The sequence below is a fragment of the Oreochromis niloticus genome, linkage group LG8 (assembly GCF_001858045.2).
Source record: "Oreochromis niloticus isolate F11D_XX linkage group LG8, O_niloticus_UMD_NMBU, whole genome shotgun sequence".
NCBI classification, from domain to species: Eukaryota; Metazoa; Chordata; class Actinopteri; order Cichliformes; family Cichlidae; genus Oreochromis; species Oreochromis niloticus.
Window position 1 is genome coordinate 519,984 of NC_031973.2, and position 18,895 is coordinate 538,878.

At 43.2% G+C, this 18,895-nt stretch overlaps 1 protein-coding gene across 3 annotated transcripts in view; it reads left to right on the forward strand.

Moving 5' to 3' along the window:
* The window catches only part of grid1b (glutamate receptor, ionotropic, delta 1b), a 578,026-nt gene that overhangs the window by 182,630 nt on the left and 376,501 nt on the right, over window positions 1-18,895 (forward strand). The window lies entirely within an intron of this gene.

Genomic DNA, 18,895 nt, shown 5'->3' on the forward strand with positions numbered 1-18,895 from the left:
AACTGGTCGGTTCACAGTGAACGTTCAGGGTTAGAAGGTTTGATGGCAGAAAAACCCAGTTGGCTTGGTTTCTTGTTAATCGAATGAGATAACCACCAATTCATGAGAACCACAGAACGAATCTCAATGAAATATAAGTTAAATAGTTTTTTTATTCTTACTAAAAAACTCTTGAATTTCTCTTCAAGAATCTTTTCTTCTTTCTTTGTCTTCCTGCTGGTGTATCCGAAGCCCTCGCTTTAATGGGTTTAACATTTATAAACAGTAATGGAAAAGAAAAGAGCAGGCTGTTATCTATTGAATATCAGACTTTATTGGCTTCCTCATTCAATTAACATTTCACATTTTCCATTCGTCGGATCATTTTACCCGAGGCACCTGACAGTTTAATGAGGGCGACCGTAGTCGGTGTGGCTTTCCTGAACGAAGCCCTGCCAGTCCCACATCGTCTTTATTGAACTATATACATCGCATTAAGTCAAAACAATGGCTCGAATAAAGGTTGTCAGAATCTCTGCTTTAGTACCACAGGTCAGTATTTAACAGTGATTACATCGGAGATTAGATTGAAGTACTGGGAAGCTGTCTTCACTTTCAAAGGACTTTAAAAAATCCTTAAAATAAATGTAATTACATTTTTGTCTTAAACTTTTCTGATTATACGGAGCTCTGCTAATCTGCCAGCTGCCTTTTCAATCCTCGGTGAATGGATTATTTTCCTTGCATGGATTTATTGTCTGCAGTTAATTATATGTGTTGGACATCTGAAGGAAATGGTGTCTATTTTCAGTACGTCAGGTAATTGCTAGTGGAATTCCTCCTTCTAATTATAGTCATAGTTATAATCTACGTACTAGAACTTTTGAGAACTGATTTAAGGAAGGGAGGTGAGCTGTTACAAAGCTTATATCAGTTGTAAGAATCCGACCTGTGAAACCAACCTTGGCCATGTATTAAATACAAATATACCAATAAAAGCAATCACTTCTGTAGTTATGGAGGGGGTTAGAAGGAGCTTTAAGATCCATCCCTACCTGACATCATGTCATGGCACCTTAGGCATCAGCTGGTACTGCAGGCATGCTTTTCCACATCAATGGTCTCCAGTTCCTCCTGGGAGATCCTGATATCCCATCTGGCTACCTGGGCAGATGGGAAATATTCTCTATCTCTGGGGTCTATCCCTAGGTCTCCTCCCAGCTTGGTGTGCCCACAAAACCTCTAAGGGGGTGTACCTGGGAGGCATTCTGATAGGATGTCCAGACAACCTTTAGCCAGCTCCTTATGAAGCTTATTGCTAAGGCTGATCGCGGCGTATTTTCACCTTACGCCTTTTCTGATGAAGCCAAAAGAACAATGTTATTCCAATATGCTTTTAATTTGAAATCCTTGAAGGTTTGCAGTTCTTCTACAGTCACCATCAGAAGTAGAAGTAGTGTCTTCCATGATTGGGTTGCAGATGTAAGCACAGAGGCTGTGTCATGTTCTGCAGGCTACAAAAACAAATCCTGGGTCATATTAGTAAAACTGACTCGACTTCCAGTACCTTGTTATGCGTAATCCAGTCTAAATCCCCTGACGCACCATCGAAGCAGATTTTTAACGGCTCCTTTCTATTATTTATTTTCTATATGACTCGTTTCCTCGCGAGTCGTCAGTAGGTTTTATTTTAAAGCATAAAGCGCGGCGCTGCTGTGTGACAGTAAAACATCCCGCCTGCTCGAAACGCTTGTTGACAGTCATTATCCGAGGCAGATGAGGAATAATGGGTTTTTGTTGGAGTGTAGCTTTTTAGTATTTGGGACCACAAACATTCGCTCTTGTATTTTTTTAATGAATTTGTGTTTTCCCCCTGCGTGGCCCGGGGTGGGTGAGTCATCACTAGATACTGGAGCTAAACAGTTTTAGGAACGCAGGGGGAAAAAAGTGATCGTGGCTCGTTTTGTATTATTATTTTCTTTTGTTTTGCGCTTCCCTGCTGAATTTGCATTTTGCTGCATTTAACATGAGAACAATGTGGACCGAAACCAGCGAGCAGCTCATTCTCGCTTTAAGTCTCAATTCCTCTCCTCTCGATTCTCCCCAATCCTTTCGTTCTCGTTCGGTCTTAATCTCTGCCTTTCTCCAAATTATCCCCGCGCTGAAAGCTCTGAGATATTACATCTCGTGTACAGTAAATAGATTCTGTCAGCCATTATCTGCCACCGCCGCTTGTGTTTTCAGATAGACCGTGCCTGTGCCAGTTATTGTTGTTATAAACCTCCACTTATCATCGCCTTCCTTCTTCACAAAGGCCAGACGTTCGTTTTGCAAACGGCTCTTTATATCATCCAAATTTAACTTAAAGACTTCTGAGAGTTTACTTCGAAGGCACTTTCATTCTCTTTAACTTTTAAAGATTGTTCTTATTCTTTTTGTTTAATCATGTTCGGGAAAAAAAGCTTCAGAGCACCTGGGAGTTTATTTTTCAAGTGTCTGGTACTCCACTGGTGGGATGAACGCCGTTATTCCAGAAGATGTTTCCTCATTTGGAGCGCTCCCTTCGCTTTTTTAGTGTTTTTTGATGTGGGGACAGTAAAAGGTAAAAGCCCTGTGTGCTACAGCAACGAGAGGATAAAGGTGAACTCTCAGAGCAATTCTGTATTGATTTGCAGAAGAAGGGAAGCTGCTCCGCCTTCAGATTCATGACATTGAGAGGTCAGACATCTGATACACATGAATTAAATGCACATCCATAGATTTGGGCTGTTTCAGTGTAACAGGAGAAGATGCAGGTTCCAGATATTAAAATTTAAACCCCATATTTTTCTTTCTTGTTTTGAGAGCTGAGCAGATTTAAAGCTGCTATTCAGACTTCAACGGTTGAAACGACAACCCGAGTTTGTTCAGTCACACGTTCATTTCTTCATGTTTCTCGTATTCATTTCTGATCTCGCTGTGAACACGTGATGATTGTGTACTTGATCTCCTCTCTCTCAGGTTAGCGTGTGTGTGTGTGTATCCTGCTGACGGTACACTTATTTTGGCGGCGGGTGCACCTGACTCAGTCCAAAGTGAGGAAATGAAATATGTGTTTGGGAGTCCTGAGTGGCGGCTGTGACCCGGCCGGCTGCTGACTCGGTTATATCGCCAGAAAAACCCGACCTGATCCTGATTTGACTCCTCTGAGTTTTTATTTAACGGTGTGTAAGCGACACGAGAGGTCCTCGCCGTTTCTGAGATGTTTAAGAAAACTGCTTTAATTACTGCCTGAAAATGATGATTGTGTAAAAAGCTGAAAATGTAATTTGCAGTTATTGTCGTTTGCTGGTGTCTGCACATATAATAATGCACGCAGTATCAGCAAAGAAGACTATAAAGGCTTCGCGGCTCTAATTGTCAGTAATTAAAGTACCTTATTGCCGTTAAGTCTCTGATTCAGCACAGCGAGATCATGTTTCCAAACACATTTTCCACAGTGGAAACAAATCACAGTGGAAATGAGCTCCTAAATGTTGTGAAACCCTCTAATTAGCTCCATCGCGGCCTCACAGATTAAACGCTGTGACACAAATTTACTCACTCTCAAAAGTGATAAACACTCCGTGCGTTACTGTACGTGTTAAAGCAACAGCTCCGTCGTCACTCGCGCTCTTCTTCAAACTCGGATTCTTTTCCTTCAGACAAACTGCGCGCTCGGGCGCCGCTGGGCTGTTTCCTGTGCTCTGTCCTGCCTTTGGCACTCCCGCCGCTCCACCACACCGCAGTCCCGCTGGAAGCAGGATTAATAATTACAAGTTCATCCATTATTCATGTGTGACATAAGCAGCTCACAGTCTGGTAAACACGCAGCGCTCACAGCTTAGCATCCTCGCTTTCTCTTCACGTGTTCATCAGGATCCAGGCTTTGTTTTTTTTTTTAAAGCTGAGCTGTGAAATTATGCAAATAATTAACTGGAGGTCAGACATGGACAGTGACCTCTGACCTTAACCAGCACAAGTGGTGATAACTGCTAGTTTATTAGCCTCAAACACAGAAACTAACTAGTGAGCATAAAAAAAGCTAATAAGGACAAAGTCCTGGCTGTGAGGATCTTAGTGATGTCTGCAGCCAGATTTAGTCGTTACCAGCATGAATAAATGCTCCTGATATACGTTATCATCTCCAGATTTTACCTGCAGACTGTCGTTTTACTGAAGCGTTCATTCTGATGCTCCAGATTTTGTTTTTGTGTATTTAACAGCAAAAATCTGGTTTCTGCAAGTTCTCAGCTTAGACTGAGGTTTCCCACTCATTCATCCTCTCTGTACATACATACATGTAAAACTAACTTAATAGGAAACTTTGTTTTAAAGTCGCTAATGAAAGGAAAATAGCTTAAGCTAAAACTAGCCAGAGCTCAAAGCCGGCCCAAGCTAGCCCAAGCTAGCAGCCTCGGTATGAGCAAAGGATCAAAACTGTGAGAGGAAAATGATACACGAGTCTAAAAGAGGAAAAGGTCAGCGTCCTGTTATCTGGTGAACGTATAAACACAGTGGTGTGAATAACTGATGTTTGCTTTGACATATAAACCTGTTTTTGTTTAGTGAGGTCAAATCTGTAAGTCTCATTTTCACTTAATTATTAAACCTCTTTATTTGCTTTATTTGAACTTAGTGCAGTTGAATAACTTCTTTTATTATGAAAATTAAATTTTGCATTGACTTTTGTTTCTTTCTCATTTTTAGTCATTATAAAGAAAACAGCAAACAGCAGGTCACACTTGGCAAAATGAGCCTTGAACACTGTGGGTCATCTCTATGCGTAACATAATGAATAAACACACTCTGACTCCTTGCTACATGAATTTGAGCTCATAATACAAAAGAACGTTGAAACAGAACAATTTAAACTAAGAAATAAAATTTTATTTCATATAATTTTGTAAAATAAAGAAAAAAAACAGTGAGATGATTGAAACAAAAATTTTCCAAATATTTTTGCTCTGTAAAGATTCACAGATTCAGTGTCATCACTCACATTTCTCTTTTTCAACAAAGACGCGCTCGGTTTGTTTGCAGTCTACCTGTCCACTGTGGCTACATTTGAATTCCACAGCACGCTGTGATATTTTACACAGAGGTGAGTTCAGACCGGTCTAAACTCGTCTCCCATCCGACACCTTTGGGATGAAGTTGAACACCAAGTGTGAGCCACACGTGATCACCTGGCTCCAGTGTTTGACCTCAGCAACGCTCTGAATCTTCTGTCTGAACAGGAGCAAAAACCCCTGCAGCCGTCTCCCACATCTGCTGGAAAACATCTGTGCTGTTACATCCGCCTCCCCGCGTTCCCTCCCGACTTTACTCCTCCATGTTCTTTTTTTATCTTCTTTCATTCTTTTGTAAGAAGCCAAACAAACAACCAAATAGACAAATATGATAATATTTCAGCTGTCCTCTCGCTCAGAGCAAATTTGCAATTTTTGGGAAGCGGCTCTCCGGTTGTTCCCGTGTTATTTCACATCAGGGCAGATCAAACCTGGGCGAGCTGACTGTGACAAACAATCAGGGTTTCATTACGGAGCTTAACGCCACTGTGCTCCAACCGAGGGGGGGAGGACGAGGGCAGCTCTGAGGAAGGAGGATGTTTTTCTCCCCAGTGCACCACCGAGGGGCTGGAACCTCGTCTGTGGCTGTGAGACGTTGTGTAGCGCTCTGTGGGGTAAATAGCAGCAAATGAAGAGATTTAAGAGATTAGAGATTTAATTTTAACAGCTGCAGTGTAGACGGGAGGCACTTGCATTCTGAATTGAGGTGTTTGATACAAGTTAAAGCACAAATTAGATGGTTACACGCTGGATATCACAATTTACTACTTAAATGATTTCATTCGATGGTTTTTCCACTATTTGAAAAACTGAATTTTCAGTGTTTAAACATTTAAAATGTTTGCACTAAGAACTAAGAATTGATCATATTTAGAGTTAAAATAAATGTTTTCCAAAGTCCTTGACACCTACCAACAGTGGTGAGCCCACCTTTAAAGATTCATCTTTAAATATTCAACCTCTGGTGAGACATTTAGGCTTGAGTTTAGGCTATAATTTAGCCACAAAAGCATTAAAGACTCATTTCGGACTGTGAATCATGCAAAGCTATGCTGGTGCTGGTAATGAACACAGGCACATGAATCCCAGTAGAAGTAAAGCTGTAAGCCTGTATTAATAAGAAGAATCAGCGACCGTCTCCATCCTGCACAATTACTCATAAAAAAGGACCACAAACAAATAAAATGAATAACTCGCGCTTGTTTCCTTGGATACTGAGCCAATGTTTATCATCAGTATTCAAAATCAAACACGAGTCAGGCTGGCAATAAAAAATAAAAGTGCAAACATTGGACTGTTGAAATTCCAACGCCGCTAACGATGACCCGATCCCCTCGTGTTGCTGTTTGAGGAATCGGAGCAGCTGAGAGCAGAGCTTCAGCGCTGTCAAGCATCACTCTGTCCTTGTTTCACCCTCGGAGCGCAGCAGAAAGCAGCGGGGCCGCCCACGGCAGAGCGTTGGCTCTGGTGTGAATGTGGCGATAATTGGCCTTCCATCCACTTCAGCCACCGAGCCAAACGCCGGCGGGTCGCTCAGCCAGCCACCTGTGGTGCATTATGGTCCGCACTCAGCTCTAATAAGAGCTAATCCTCCGTGATGAGCCCCGGCCCGGGCCTCATGTCAGCGCGCATCCTCCACATGGGCTGCGCTCGATGACAGGGGACGTTTCAGATGTGTTACAGGTGAAAACTCTTCACAAACGCATCCTCCACACGGGCGGCGGTCAACAAGGGAAGAGGTTCAGCTTTCACGGTGTTCCACGGAGAAAGCAAGTCAGGTGGGATGAACTCAGGAGAGCCGATGCTGTCAGGAGTGTTTGCTTTCTAACTTAAAGCGAGCAGAGATCAACAGGAGGTACGCCCAGCAAGAGCAACAATGGATGCTCAGCAGGATTTATGAAAGTGCAAATGCTCAACTTCACTTAAAATATTTCTCAGTCTGCAGAGATGAACCTGATGTTTGTTTCAACAACTGATAATCTGCAGGAAGGAAACAATTAGAGTTGCATTCAACAAAGTTGCTCTCGGGGCTGCTGTGTGTGCACGGTAGGCAATCAAAGCTCAGCTAACCATTCATCGAGACTTACACTTCCAGTCGATGACTTAGAACCTAAAACCTCGCTTAAAATACAGACCTAAGATAGAAGAGACTGATTTTAATATATATGAATATTTTCTAAATGAAGAAACTAAAGTAAGAGAAAGAGGAAGTCGGTGAGAATAAATGCAGTTTGAGTTGCATTTAGAAAAACAGAAATGCTCTCTGGAGAGCAGTACGTGCACTTTATGAGCGCAGAAATCGATTGATGGTCCATTAAAAAAAGAGAGACGGTCATTACAGCTGATTCATGCCAAAGCATAAAGGCATCAAATTTAAAAGTTTTGCCAAATAAGTTTATGGAGGAAAAACAAACAAGTGTTTTGTCATTCTGGATGAAATCCCTTAAATGTTTTCAGAGGGCGTGTGTGAATCTCGGACAGATGACTTTTACTCCACATTCAACAGAAGGTATAAATGTTACACACTGAAACTTGAAACAATGAGAGCGAGGTGAGAAAAGGAAGCCTTGGATGCATTCAGTGAAACGCAGCATCTACCGTTTCCACAGATTAAAACTCAGAGCTCTTGAGAGGATCAGGAGTGGATCGGCTAAGTGGAAGATTCTGTCCGAGCGGCAGGTGTGAAACGGGATGACGAGTTTATTCCCCGCGGTGCGTTCCTCGACGAGGTGAAAGGTTTCAGCAGTGAAAGGGGGTCACGCTCGCTCGTCCTGCAGAGCACAGGTGAAACAATTTCCTGCGGTGCGTATTTCACCCTGACACTTTCATTAGTCTGTGCAGGAGTGGCACATAGAAAGCATGTCAGCAGGTGTTGACAGGCTGCGTTCCAGATGATGTTTGCATCTTTAATGTGTGCCCAGGAAATTTCCCTTTTTGAGGGGGGATTTTTTTCTTTTCGATATTTGATGGGGGGAAGTTATTATAAAGGAATTATAAAAAGGAGTGTAGAGGGGGGAAAAACCTCCTTCCTGCTCAACATATGAAATGTGTCTTTGCTGCAGGAATGCAGCATGTACATTCGTCCAGACTACCTTAGCCCCTCCCCTTTTAGAGCCACCTTTCTCCAGATTGGCTATAAATGTAAGGCTTGAAGAGCAGTGTGTGCTCGGCCCCTCTCTTTCACATTAGAAAAAACTGTTGGAGACATTAAATGAAAATTTTAACATGTTTAAATCAAGCATTTAATAAAGTAATATGTATACATAGACATAATTAGGGTCTACATATAGACCCTAACTGCACAGGCCTACAGAACGGTTGGTGAGTGCCTGGTAATACAGGTAAAATGATAAGACACTGACTTGTCTGTAAGCACTCACCAACTACGTGTTATGTGGTTGTGAAACTGCGACGAGTGCAACGCAGCCCAAAGTGCACACAGTTTCACCTGACAGTAAAAGTTGAGTTTTATTTTGAAGGCGAACTGCCCCCGTTTCCAGTTTCCTCACAGCAATCTGCTAATGACCACAGCAACCCCAAGGAGGTTTTGGGTGCAACACCCATTGAGGCCCCAGACAGACGGGGAATCTCTGTTTCTGACATGTGCACATAGCAACTGCATTAGAGAGCGAGCAGGTGATGTGGATAATAGTGAGCATGCAGTGCTCGTAATGGCATTGCTGTGCGTGCCACATACACATCAACCACCTAAACATCCTGATACTCTGTGACAGCATGTGACAAAAAGCCCACAGTGTTGCTTCGGCTGCGGTCTGTCCAGATCCCAGTGCTATCGAGCATTTGTCAGATGTGCTGGAGAAACGAACCCCATCCACACCCACCCAACAATCCAAAGGATTCAGAGGACATACTTCCAACATCACAGTGCCAGACATGAGCCCAAGAGCTCCTGTGTTCATACCCTGACAGGTCATAGCTGTTTTGGCAGGTTGCGGCTGATCCGTGTAAATCATAGTGACATCTTCCAAAACACAGCGTACATGCAGTTTTAAAGAGACTGTTTGTGTGTGGGCCGTGACCGGCCGTGACATCCCTGCAATGCTACACAAAGAAAAAGAGAAACCGGGAGTACAGTTTTCTAAAATTCTGTATTTAATCTTCATAGTGTTTGTCTGACAGCTCCAGCTATGGATGAATGACCTGGCAAAACAACTAACCCAAAGTGTTAGCCATCAGTGAGACTGTGACGTACAGTGTAGACCATCATGTAGTTTAAAATGCTCCTGAGGAATTCAGGTGTAGTCCTTAACCTGAATAAAAAGAGATTTTTTTGTTTTGAGGGAACCGAAATTACATCATTTCTGCTTCGTCACGTTTGGACAGAACGGGGTGGAAAATGGACTCGCTGACAAACTGTGGGGCCGCTCGGCTGGAAGAACCCACAGAGGGAGAAAAGTCCGAGCATTATTGTAGTTTGGTGTATTTCACAGTCCAGCAGAGCACTCGGGGGAAACAGCCTGAGCTCAGCTCTTTAAACCCCTCTGACATTCTTTATTTGAGTCGAGCTGGAAACACTCTACGCCCGGCAGGGAGGGTATCGCTGATAAACGAGAGGTCAGCGCCGCCGCGGGGGTCGTGTAATGCTGACCGGACCGCGGGGGACGGCGCAGAGCGCTCCCAGCATCCTGCCACGACGAATTAGTGTTTTACCACAAAACAGCCAACAAGCTGGACGGACACGGCTGACCTTAAATGCGGCAGAAGGACACCGGGTGTCTCAAGAGGGTCGGGCAGGTGGATGTCATGAAGCTACATCAACTTCATCTGTGGAGCGAGGAAGCGGTCCGTAGCCTCTTTCGGCCTCCAGCAGGCTGAGTGAAGCTCTAAGAGTAACGTCTCTGTTTGTGAGCGCTTCTTGGAAGAAAGTTTCAAAGTGCTCACGGGTAAAAATCTGTCCAACTTCCCGTGAAAAAAAAAGACACATCACTTTTTCGCCTCACTGTTTCTCTCCTAATGTCTTTTCTTCTTTCTTGTGTCTGAGTGGTGGGAACGTGTCTTTGCAGAGGGAGCTCGCAGATAGAGATAACTCTCAGAGGGAAGCCGCTCAAGTTTATGGTTATGAGGAAAACTTTAAAAGCTGATGATGTGAAGTGGAACACATTGTTATATATGTCCAGGCGCCGTTTGTTAATGCAAAGAGTTAAAGCAGTTTTACTTCAAGTCTTTTTTCTTAACGTTTGCCTTCAGTCAGGTTTGTCAGGGGGAACAAAGCAGCAGCAGTGACAGTGGCAGAACTTCCCCCGCACCCAAACTCACCAAAACTCTTAAATGAGTCGGTGAACAATGAATTCAATTACACTGGCTTTCTGAATCTGAACCATCAGAAAGTAGCTTTTAGCTTTCAGGCTGTCCACAAAGTCTTCAAAGGAATGAGACGGGATGTGTGGATATTTCCAAACCTCAGGAAAGCCGTTTCAGTCATTCCGAATTCTAAAGAAGTCTTTAGTTTAAAGATAATTTCCATCTGCAGTAATATGCATTTGCTGGCGTATGGAAATGCTCCAGGACTTCCCTGCTGTCTCACTTGCATTCATGGAATACACAATAGAAACCTCTGTTTGGAACAAACTGTCATGACATGAGCCTAAAGCAGGAGTGTCCAACTCCAGGCCTCGAGGGCCGGTGTCCTTCAGGTTTTAGATGTGGCCTTGATCCAACACAGCTGATTTAAATGGATAAATGACCTCCTCAACATGTCTTGAAGTTCTCCAGAGGCCTGGTAATGAACTAATCATTTGATACAGGTGTGTTGACCCGGGGTGAGATCTAAAACCTGCAGGACCCTGGCCCTCGTGGCCTGGAGTTGCCAACCCCTGGCCTAGACCCTGATATGAAAGGAGGACCTGGGTTGCAAAGTGGCTTGCAGCAGGATGAACAGCCTAATTAGTGAATTTTGCAAATCGGACATGTAAAAGGATATAAGCTGAGCCATCAGAGGATGTGATGATGTAGTCTGGCAGCGAGATCAGCTCTGTTCTGTTTTAGTTTGTAGCTTCTACTGTAAAAAGTAATTCTGAGCAGGGTGTGTGTGTGTGTGTGTGTGTGTGTGTGTGTGTGTGTGTGTGTATACTGTAAAAGTGACTATATGGAGCATACTCAACCCAGACAGATTTAATGAACATACTACATCATCTTCCGTTAAAATAACCCCTGTTAACTGTGTCGATTTATACAACAACATAATGCTGTGCTTTAGGTTATGAATCCACGGTGGAGAAATTCAAACATTTGTGCAATGGCTAAAAAGGGCTGGCATCATTTGGGCAGCTAAGGCAGTCAGCTAACTGCGAGAGAAAAGAAAATATTCCGCTCTTCTTCCCTTTTCTGGGAAGCAGTGGGGAGGTAGAGCGTACAGCCCGATCTGGCGGGGAGGTGTGGGAAGCCAGATCGGGCGCCCCTCCTCCGGCTCTCCTCTCTGCTCTCTCATATCTTGTCCTTTTGTCTTACTTCTCTCTACAACCTTTTCTATCCCTTTGAAGAAGTGAGGCCCCATAAATGCTAAAGAGGTAAGTATTATTTCTCAGTTGCAGTGAACAGATAGAAGAAAATAAACTGTAGAAGACTAAACAGAAACAACAATTTAACACAAACCAGTGACACACTCCGGGACCTGACCAACCCCGGCAGGGCCTCCTTGGATGAGGGTGTCTAGTGATAATGGCCGAAACACCCGATGAATCCAAGGTCCACTGCTGACGATGTGTCCCAAATTTAATATGATAATCTAGATCAGATCTCTAATCCCTAAACCTAACCAAGGAAGAAAAAATGGCAGATTAGCCTGGGTTAAAGCAAAAAAGTTGAGGCACATACCGACGTGTGCTGGTAAAGTTTCTGGGCTGCCTTTGCTCATAACAGCCATCCCTCAAGATCCTCTCCATTTAAAGCAATGCATTATCAGGGACTGTAACATCTAGTCCTTTTACTGAATCAGTTCTTTCAGGCAAAGTCAAAGTGTTGAATAAGATAAAATCTTTATTTTGGGGAGATACACTTTGCTTTTTTTAAATCCAGTATGTGCAGGTTTGTTGGATTCAGGCTGTCTGTGTCTCCATGTGATCCCAGACTGACTCCATATCAGGATGAGGACTCTGTGGGGGTCAGACCATCTGTCGCAGGACTCTGTTGTTCTTTTTGTGGCTGAAAATAGTCCTTTATGAGTCTGGATAGATGTCAGATGCTTTCTAATGGTAGAAAGCAACACTTTAGAAACATTGAATTGAAGTGTTTAGAACTTGTTGGGATGCTATCATCAAAGATCAATCTGCCAATAGATGCCCAACCAAACCTTAAGTATAGTGGGATGTAGTGATGGATGATGGATACTGTAAAACTATCCCCGGTGCCTAAGCTCTTCACCCCATCCCTAAGGCTGAGCCTACACACCCTTCAGAGCATGCTCATTCTGGGGCAGCGACACCTTCCCAGTCCTTTTCCAGCTGAGAACCACGGCGTCAGTCTTGGAAATGCCAATTCTTCTCTATGTGTGCTTTGCACTTGACAAACACCACGATGCATTTAATAGTAAAACAAGCTTACCGAATAGCCGCTAAAGAGGCCACTTATAATGTAAGTATATGTGTTGATGTACTGTGGATACATCAGCGTCGTTTTCCTGGAATGAAGGAAAATTTACTCCAGTTATGTTTTTTTTTTAAAAAGGTGAATCAAAGCACTCGAGTTTATTAAGCTGATTACTGAAGACGCACACACACACGCACACGCACACACACACACACACACACACACACACACACACAGAACAAAGTGATTGGTTAGAGGCTCGAGAGTGTGAGTCTAAGAGACTTGGGCAGCTCATGTTGCCAGAACCAAAGTGCTGCTATCTGAAGAAGAAAGAAACCGATATAAGAGCCAGGGGTCAAACTCTGTTTCACTCTTTCGTCGCTTTTCTTTCATCTTTTTGGTTCTTGGTCATCATCCGCTGTCTTGGAGGGTGCAGAGGCAGTTGACAGTAAAAGGCAAAAATAAATGCATGGTGCTGCATCACGAGACCTCACAAAGGGACTTCTCAAAGACACTGGCAGCAAATCAACCCGGGGATCAATGGGAAGAGAAGGAGGTGGTGGGGGAGAGGTGAGGAAGAGGAAGGATGGGTGCTGAAGATCACAATCGTAATGCTGTTAGTGATCATAGTTTCAAAGCTGTACGTCTCAATTAATTTAACCTCAGAATGTCTTGAATTACTGACTTTCATGCTTCGACTCGCCGCCTGTTTCCAGTATTAATGAATCCACTTAGTGTGATGACAGTGATATAATGACAGGAGCTAAAGCAACATTTCTGGCTTAACTTCTATTAAATTCATTTTCTCTTTAATCACTTCACAATAACGATCACTTTAAGTGTTAAACAAAGGAGTCGAGTCTCTTTTCTGAATGTGGAGATTGAATAGAGAGATCCAGCTGCAATGGGCTGAAGCTGCCGCTGCATACGAGATGCTACACATAGACTGGAGGTTAGCATATTGGCACACAGAGGTCAAACAGGCAGAGCAGAGTGCCACATATGGATTTAAGTGTAATAAAAAAGAGTGACGGAGGGGCGGAAGGATGGATGGGATCAGGAGGACCGCCGCCGTCCCCAGGCTGCATAATTTCCAATCGATTTGACTGACAGCTGCCGAGCTCCTTCCTGCTACCGGGACACTCCGGCCTGCCAACAGACACGCCGCTCTGCCAATAGGCATTTAGCTAAAAGGGAAGAGGCCGGCCGCCCCCCAAATCCTCGTGCACAAGTGGGCTGTTAGTGGGATTAGCCAAGTGTCGAGACCAACTTTTGTGTGCATCTGTGATGCCGCACAGAGGTTTCCAGAAGAATGCTTAAACACTGATCTGTGGCACAAAGAGGCGGCTGCCATCAAAAGAGACTGAAACCTTTCAATATAGCAACACACACACATATCAATGGGATATTTTTGGGTCAGCCTTGGGAGTCCTGGTTTGAGCACTGGTACATCTCTGTATCGATGGGCTGATGTTGGTGCATTGTGCTGGTTTAAGGTCCAGTCAGAACGTACAAGGAGCAATCTGAGCGTTTGACTGACTGTACGCAGAGGCAGCAATCCCTTCACTTACAGGACTATGATCACAATAATTACTCATGTTGATCATTCCAACATAAAAGTTGTGCTTTTCATGTAGAATTCATTTTTATTACATTTCTATTTACATTAAAAAATCATCAAAGATCCTTGAGAAAAATAAATGCCGGCGTGTCGGTGATTTCTTTCTAGCTGCTGTAATCATTTAGTTATTGCTCACTTTTCACGCTGAGCTACGCAGACTATCAAACACTGCTCGTGCGTCCGGTGCGAAGCCGAGGTTTTCGGTCCAGAAGATACCGTGGACACGGCGTCGGGCTAATGACGGTGAACGTGTGGGGCGCTGAGGGAAAACGTGTTAATAAGAAATGAGACGCGCACACTTGTTTCTACTCGAGATCGCATCATCTTTAATTCATCGTCAGATTGCAGAAACAACATCAGGCCAGCCTGTCAGCAGCGCGTGTGAATGTAAATCACAAAGATGAATCCTACACTTGTATGCACATTTTTTGCTCGTGCATGTGTTCTCAGTGGTATTTAATTGAAGTCAGCATCTCATTAATAACAGCGGCCTGCAGCCGTGCAAACCTCTGTGATCATCAGTGATGTTGGACAGGTCCGTGTGTGTCTTTGTGTGCACGCGTACACTGCTGTAAAAAGTGTTAACATTAATGTAAAAACTTACAGCAAAGATCCTGATGTTACTGCATTCAAACTAAAGGTGTGTTAACTGGATTTTACAGTAATTACAATAAATCTGCTGTAAATTTACAGTCACTTCACTGCAAATTAAAGTAATTTACTGTATAAACCTATTTTGTTAATGTTGATATTAGTTTTATCCTGTTTAAACTGCTCACACTGGTTACAGTGTATCTGATACTACAGCAGTGGTTCTTGTTACTTTGCAGGACTCATTTTGTGTCCAGGTCTTTATTTAATAATCGTTTTAAATAGTAAAGATGATCTTCTTCCTGTTTTTATCGATGTGCACTGAATGGCCAAAGCAATAACACTTATGTGCTGTTTATCCATCATTTCTATCAAAGCAGCAGCATATGTTTTTTACATATGAGCTATAAAGCTTTATGTACCAGTGCCTCTGCTTTATGAGACTGGCTCATCATGATATTGAGCTCGCGTGCAGAAGCCTGATTCCTACTGGAAACTTCTGCCATGAATCAGTGTGGACAGACTAAACTAAAGGTATGACTAACCACATCAGTCACTCAATGAAAGCTCAGCACTGGGCACAGCTAACACCCACAATAATCAACAAAGCAATATTTCACAGTGAGTGTAATAATATATCCATATAGCAAACAGCATTGGCCAAATATGATCCATATTTGCACTTTTCACTGGGCCACATTTGGCTTTGACTGACCGCACGAGTCTGGCTGCTTCAGCTCAGTAACAGCTTCTTCACATGTCAGGCGTGTTGTGACATTTGTCAGCGCCATAACTGAGCCCAAAGTGTGACGAGCAGCCCAGAATAGGCCTGGATGTGCAGTCTATCTGCTGTATGAATGGCTTCCTGTGACTACACGTTGTTAACACTTCCTGGACTCTGCAGGACCTCTGAGAGTGTCTGGAATTATCAGGCGTCATTAGCAGCAGATCCTTTATGTCCTGGAAGTTGCAGTTTGGAGGAGGAATGGGGAGTTTCAGGCCAAATTAATGTTGGATATTCATGGTTCTTCTAAGAGCATTCAGCCCTGAAATGACTAAGTTATGGTAGACTTGTGATATATTAGCTTTACCTGGATGAGTTTCACTGAACCTCTTTTTTTCTCTTCTTGAACCTTTTGAAAGTTTCACACGGAACTTTTGTTTTATGACTGGAAGTGTTTGGAGTTTCACCTCTTACGACTGTTGGATTGACATCCAATCAAAGCCCTGATGAACCAGTTTACTGGAAATGGAAGCATCTGCAAACCGCCACCTCCATCTACACAAACAGTGCTGATGCTGAAGTGAGGCTGACTCCTGCAGTGACCGTCGCTGGCTGTTTACTCGAGTATAAATTTATTGGCTTGATGAATTTTCAAAAGCTAATTCTGGTAATGTATCTACGATAAAAGCGTGCGTGTGTGCAGTGCTGTGCAGGCTTTTAAATTAAACATCACAGATGGATATGAGTCCATCATAAAACACCAACTCACAGTAAAAGCAGCCGAACAGACATCTCATCTGCAGCGCGTCAGCAAAGCGTCCCAACGCTGCGAAAGTTTATTAAGAACAGAAGTATTGATCGGACACAAAGCAAATTTCAGCAGCAATCAGCATGCAGACAGATTTGCAAGCCGGCTGCAGGTTTTAATAGTGGGAGCAAACACGTGTGTGAGTGTTATCGATGTCTCGATGCTGCAGTCGACGTGTCTGTGGGCTGATGTGATCTTGACTTCACGATTGATTAAGACCTGAAATCACAGAGTGGAGCTGAGAGTAAGCTAGAGGAGAATTACCAACAGATGTTCTTCACCTGATGGTCGAGCAGGACAAAAGATTATAAATCAGAATATATAAGCCGGTGGTTTCCACTGTGGAGGTTAGGAGTTATGGTGGCTCTCCATTATACAGACAGTTTTATGGCTATTCAAAATTAGCCAGCACTCAGGTGTTGAAAATTAGCTGGCATCATTTAATAGTTAAAAAAAAAAATCATGTCAGGTAAAGATCTGCTGGTTTCTGAGTTTTAACGGTGAAGACAGTCAGACAATCGATGAATGACCAAACTCTTAGTATCTGTCAGAGGTGGTTTAAATTCTGCCCCTTTGAGAGTTATGGTCGTTTGTTTGTGTTTTAGCCACAATCAAGTTAAATCTCTGACATACTTTTATTCTGAAATGCAGGCTGAGATGATAAACTAACACTAGCCCTACCCTAAACCGTAAACAGGTCGCCAACAACATATTGATAATGAAAAGAATTACAGATGACCCTACAATGGTAAAATATGGCTCCACTGTACGTTTTAATGGTTAATCGATGGGTTAATAATAGAAGGAAGCTAAAAAATAATAATTCAGTGTTTGAGATACAACACTGAAGGTTTCAAAAGTGCATTATTACCCACAGTCCCTCTGCTGAAGGACGGATGATCCGGCACAGCAAATCTTACAGAAGTTTGTAACTAACAAAATGTTTGGATTGCAGTTAAACAGCATTTATCTCAGTCTTTAAGTCCCCGAGGATCTAAGGCTCAATTGGTTGAGTCCGACTGGTAATCAGCAAACACCCAAGATCATAACGAGGCAGATACAAGTTGTTACGCAATGGCTAGTACTGCTGTCTCTCAGCTTTTCTGTGGCCTCTTCTTTTTCCTTTTTGCAGCCCTGGATAGTTTTATTACCTCCTCGGGCTTCTACTTAAGTGAAATAATCTGGGAGGTCAAGAGCAGAGACTGGCTGCTTATTTTAGCTGGTCACTGCTCAGAGCCAAAGCTGACCTTTCGACGAGCTGACACTCAGATGCAGGAACTTTCTTGAGAATTGCTTCAATTTTTGTCTGCGTCAGAGTGACGGCAGATTTTGAAAACCCATCATCCATTGGTCTTCATCCTCTCACAAAAATGGTTATAATATTTTTTAAAAAGTTATACAAGAGTTCAACCGGTCCATTTCCAATGAAGGCTACGAAAAGGCCATTCTATTCCGCCTGTCCTGGAGCCTATCCCAGCTGTCATAGGGCGAGAGGCGGGGTGCACCCTGGACAGGTCGCCAGTCTGTCGCAGGACAGACACCCATTCACACTCACATTCACACCTATGGGCAATTTAGAGTTGCCAGTTAACCTCTCCCCACTACTGCATGTCTTTGGGCTGTGGGAGGAAGCCAGAGAGAACCCACGCAAACACGGGGAGAACATACAATCTCCACACTAAAGACCCAGGCCTGATGGTGGAATTGAACTCAGGACCTTCTTGCTGTGAGGCAACAGTGCTAATCACCCAGCCAGCGCGCTAATCACAAGTGGCTAACAACCTAGCCACTAACCGCTAATTAGGAACAAGGATATCTCCAAGTCAACAAGTGCAATGAAAGGGCTACGAGTAATGTAAATATATATAATATGAATGAATAAGTACCTAATTCTGCATTTCTTTGTAAAGTACATTCAGGTACTGCTACATCAGCCTCTGAAACCCTTACAGGTAGACTTTTGGTTTGATAACATTTTAGCCACATGCTAATCAATGCTAATCAATCATAGTTTCAGAAACTCGAATATGTTCCCTCTCAGATCTTCCTTAATGTTCTTGTGTTATTTGGTTTGCCAAAGAGTTGAAATGTTCATATAAATAATCCTAAACTTACCCCTACCTCTAAACAGATTGGTGGTGACTTGGCACACGACCGCCACCAGAGCTTCAATACTGGTCTCCTGAAAGTACAAACAGACAAAGAGTAAAATTACGCCCTGTAATGGCAATAATAGATGGACCTCATAATACCCTAAAAGACAAGATACTGCACCACTGTATTCTGTATTGAGCTGCTCTGTCCTGCACCAGGAGGTAATCATGAGTCTGCAATGGAAACTTAACAGCTGATATTTCTTCTAACCAAAATAGAGGGTGCTACTGGCCTTATGCACGTAAAGAACATAATAATACCCTTCCATAAATGCATGCTTGTCAGTCTCTCAAAAGGCTGCCATAAACTTGTAAACCACTCTGTTTTTCCCAGTTACCTTTGAGTGTAGGAAGCACCTCGGGGGGCTGAGTCCACCTGGAGAT